The sequence below is a fragment of the Berghia stephanieae genome, chromosome 14, assembly GCF_034508935.2.
Source record: "Berghia stephanieae isolate SIO BIC M18660-M18661 chromosome 14, UCSD_Bste_1.3, whole genome shotgun sequence".
Taxonomy (NCBI): domain Eukaryota; kingdom Metazoa; phylum Mollusca; class Gastropoda; order Nudibranchia; family Aeolidiidae; genus Berghia; species Berghia stephanieae.
In genome coordinates, this window is record NC_088373.1 from 28,675,362 (window position 1) to 28,680,359 (window position 4,998).

Genomic DNA, 4,998 nt, shown 5'->3' on the forward strand with positions numbered 1-4,998 from the left:
GCGCTATATAAAAACTCAATTTTTTCTTTCTTTTGACCACCCACCGTGGATGGAAATTTTTTTTTTTTTTTAAAGCATGAGCTTTCTTGCAATTGTTGTTTTGTTTGTTTGGTTTTTTTTTTTGCACCATTTTTTTTTCAATAACTTTTGAATTTAAAAAGAATAAATTATGGAATTAAATGTGGCAGTTTGATTTTTATGATTAATGAGGCATGTTTACTCCTATGATTTTATTTTTTTAAATTCAATAATGTATGTGGAAAATTATTACAAAGTTAAAGATACCTGCTTAAAAAGCTGACATGTACACAATGGGGATAGAATCTACAAGAGTTGGACTTATGTAGAACATGTTTTTTTTAGAAGAAAGAGGGAGAGAGAGAGAGATAGATAATCACCATGAGTATAATTCTCATCATTTGTGGAGTCTATCCCAGTTTCAATAGCGTGAAAAGGACAATAGCAATTGCTTGCTATCCTTTGGATAGGATGCTAGTCTATTCCAAAGTACTTTCCACCAGATCTAACAGACCCAGCTACCCAATCACTGCTGGGTGGACAGGGGGGTCAGAAAAAATCTTGACTGCACCCGGGATTAATCTCAGTCCCTTTCGTGTGAAGAGAGCGTTCTACCAACTGTCCTATCAAAACCCCCTTTTTTTTGTATATTATCATCATTTTATGTTTTATATTTTTCCCTCTTAGGTAAATGGTAAAGCAAAAAGTAAAGAAAACTCTAAGGGCAAATCCAAAAATAATTCTGCGCTGGTGTACTGCAACGTGGAATTCATCCCCCCGAAGGAGGGCTCATCTCGTTCCAATTCCAAAAGATTTAAGATTGCCGATGACAGTGTACATACTCCTCTATCCATGTGGAATCAGCTAGCAAGGATGGAAAGTAAAACATCCAAATAGAAAAACCCCCAAAATTGCTTAAAGAGTCTGTCTGTTGTTGCTGACCTATTAATGGAGCATTAGGTCGTCAAATTATTCGACATGGCAGCCTCTCTCTTTCTTCCTTATGATGTCTTAGAATTTTTTTTAAAAAAAGATCAATCATCTGAACTTTACTGTTTCAATTTAATAATTGGTTTAGTTTTTCTTTGACCCAAACCTTGATGGAATATTTTTGAAATATGGTGGGTTTTTGGGGAAAAAAAAGAAAAGAAATGGGGACGGGATGGATGCCAAGCTTTATTTGGATAGCTGGTCTGTTTAAGAGAGTGGAATACTTTCTATGTGATATGTATTTATGTATATTATTTCATACAAATGCTTTTAACTTCTCCATTCTTTACATAGCCTTGGTCAGAAACAAAAAGGGATTTATTCTTGCAGTTCCAGTCGTTTTGTTATTATTATCTTCAATGAAATGCAAATTTGGAGGGCTTATAGAGGGGAATGATGACCAAATGCAGTTTGCAATATGTAATACACGGGAGAGAGGGGGGTGGGGTTTTTTTTTTGTTGTTGTTTTTTTTTTTGCTCAATCCTTTTTTTTCTTCTTCACATTATTAGTTTTTACTTTGTGAAAAATATTGATAAAAATGGTTTGGATTGACATGGAAATCATAATGGATATCGGAAATGTCTTACCTTGATGAAATATTATTATTCCCCTGGTGCTGTCGATGAGCTGTTGTCCTATTTTGGATTTAATATTTGGACAAATAGCACTAAAAGGATTGCAGGACGGATATGTCGACAGTATTGTTTTAACATTACACCTTTATCAATTTTTCACATTTTTTTTCCTGTATTACATCAGTAAGTAAAGTTCCTATAGATAGAATTGGGAGAGGCTTCACGGCCTCCATCAACATTTCAATGGGGCAGAGTGAGGTTGACTGGACACAATGTCAGTTTTTGTTTTGTCCAAAAATCTCATTGAGTACAAGGTGCTGTTAACTGTGCTAATTGATGTAATGTTACTTTAAAAACAAAACAAAAAAAACAAGAACTTTTAACTTCCAAATTGAATCCAATGTTTTGTTGGATTCGAATGCATTGAACTCAAGGATCCTGTATTTCTTTATTCATGTATGTTCTGAATTATGTATACCTTTCTTGCTGTCAATATCAGTGCCTTTTTTAAAAAAATTGATAAAATGTATTGTCATCCTACAGACAAGATTCACATGACAAATTATTATTGATTAATGTAAATTAATTTAAATTATATGCATCATTTTATCTTTTAATTCATTATTTTTTTCTGGGCTTGGATCTGTATTTAATCCCTCATTTGATTAATTCTTCTACTCGCTCCTTATGCTCGTTTCACACCGCCACTTGTGTTTTGTTGGATGCCAATTCTTATATGTGATCACGACCTCAAAATGGTATTATGTTGGCGTGATTTAGATGCTGAAAATTGCTTTTTTACGGTTGAGTTTGTAGGTTTGTTTCTTTTTAAAAAGAGGACAAATATGTCGTATAAAGTGTGAAAACCCCAAAATCATGTTAACGTTAATTTAACTCTGGCATTTGGTTTACTCCAACATAAATCTGTATTGAGGCCATGAGTAAAGTATGACGTCTAGTGTTTCAAGGCATCTTTAAATAAAGAAACAAGAAAAAACACACCATCAACTACTTACCACAACCTTATTCTTGAGGTCATGTTTTCTGTCTTGCCATTAGATTACGAAGCTGGCAATGGTAAATAGTTTATAATTCTTATATCTCAATGAGAAAATTATCAACTTGGGTGTTGAATATTCAAATTATGTGTGAAATATTTATTATTTGTGATCATTCCAACGAACAAACGTGTCATATCCCAGATATATTCAAGAGAAATAAGATTTCATGTATTTATCTTGAAATGTATTTTGATTTTATGTAACCTAATGTAGATGATATATGAACAAAGGTTTCATGCCATTTTTGATAATGTTGATATTATTGTTTGTAATTATACCATTCTTTGCTCTTCGCCTTTTTAAAAAAATATATTTTTAATATATTGAGTATTAATTCATTCCAAAAAAGACAACTTTCCAAATTTTTATTTGTTAACATGTTACAACAATCAATGAATTTTGTCTCACACAGCAAATAACGATAATTTATTTACAATGTTATCCTTTCCACTGTATGATTTGTACATAGTTTGTGTCATGTGATCAGAAACTGGTCAAATTACTTTTAGGTGTAAAAACTTATTTTACCATTAGGTGTCTTCATCCTTTGAATGATGCTCACAAATACTGGATATAGCATACCTGCCTACTTTCATGGATCATCTGTAATTGCTATGGAAATTTAACTACTGATGTATGAAATTGGAAGAAAAATTTGCGGATGTTTTATTTCATATCTATTTGGCTGCACTGTTAAAGAGGAAAGACCATAGTTTTCAGGAGAGAAAAAAAATGTCCCCAAAAGTTATAAAGGCTTAGTTCCACACCTGTGATAGCTAAGTCGGTCGCTATCTTGTAATGGTGGCTATCTTCAACAAAGTTTTTGTTACGTATATAAAAGGTTGTGTATAACATTTTTTGTTTGGATTGAAATAGTATTCCTGAAATTTGACAGTTTATTACTGATGAATTTTGTATTGGTTACTCATTTTGAATATTTCAGAGCAGGCAGTATGGGATATGTTATAGTGAATGACATAATCAGTCGGATGGCGAAAAGGTTTGAACTGAGATATTGCCAAGTTTAGTTAGAAGGTCAATTTTTATCAAAAATGAGTTCTTGTCATAAATGATTAAATCAACCCTTTTTGTACATCTTCGGGAAATATCAAAGCTTAATTTCACTTCTAAATATTTTTTACAGCTAGTCCAGTTGAAAAAGTATGAAATTTGAGAAAAGTTGCTGGATACCTTTCCATACATCTGACCATAACTTCATGAAATTTTCACCTTCCGACTGATTATGTCATGCACTGACACGTATAGGTACAATGTGCAGCGTATCAAAATGGTTGAAAACCACAGTTGATGGACCGACCATGAATAGATTTGATATTTTGAATATGCATGACCTATTGTTTCTAAATGGTGTTATGTCGGAGTGAATTTGATTCTGGAAATTTAAACCCTTTATTTATGAAATTGGGATTTCAGATAGCTCAGTTGATAGAATAATCGCTTCACACGCAAAGGAATCTGAATTGATCTATGGCGAAATCAAGATTTTTGTTTCTGACCCCCTAAACCAGTGATTGAGTAGCTGCGTCTGTTAGATTTGACAGAAAGTACTTTGTAATATTCAAAGGGTAGCAAGCAATTGTTGCTGTTCTTATAACACTATGGAAACGAGGATTAAATTTGGCTCCATAGGACTTATCGCTCTTAAGGACTGCTTTCTTCTTTCTTATAAAATTTATAGGTAAAATGCAAACCTGCAAACCTGGGATGGAGAGTCTTGTTTTATTTCTTACACTTCAAAAATTTTCAATTTCCTATTTTTGAATGTTTTGACTGGAAACTGAATTTTCTTCCGTCTTGTTCACCCCGACTTACTTACTTACTTATCCAAACCAGCAACTAGTAGAAGTTAGATGTCTCCTGTAGTTGTTCCAGGTGACTTTACAGTGTGTTACTAATATTTTGATTTGGTGGGAAGAATGTACATCTGATGTCTCAAGAGCTTGATACTCAAGCAAGTGGTTTGTTTCTGTTTCATTTGGGTGTTGACATAATGGACAGGAAGGGGTTGTGTCTTTTGTAATGTTACCTAGATGGCTGTTGAGCGAGTTGTATGCGTTGTGTTCTTCATTGAAAGATGATATTTTCCTCTAAGGTTATTTAGGCCATTCAATTGTAAATAAATATAGGAGAAGAGGATATTGCCAGAGACAAACCAATTCAAATACCTAGGAACAACTGGACAACGAGATGGGGGCAATGAGATGGAGGTTAAAAAGAGGATCGAGGCAGGCTTGAATAATTGGGGGAAGGTAACTGGAGTTCCTCAGTCTAATCATTTTGACTCAAGAAAACTCTTCTTTTCTTCACCAAGTTCATTCCGACATAATACCAT

General features: G+C 33.4%; 1 protein-coding gene across 1 annotated transcript in view; it reads right to left on the minus strand.

The window, feature by feature from the left end:
- LOC144959443 (uncharacterized) overlaps positions 1-4,998 on the minus strand; it is a gene marked incomplete in the record, with an annotated part of 47,668 nt that overhangs the window by 21,349 nt on the left and 21,321 nt on the right.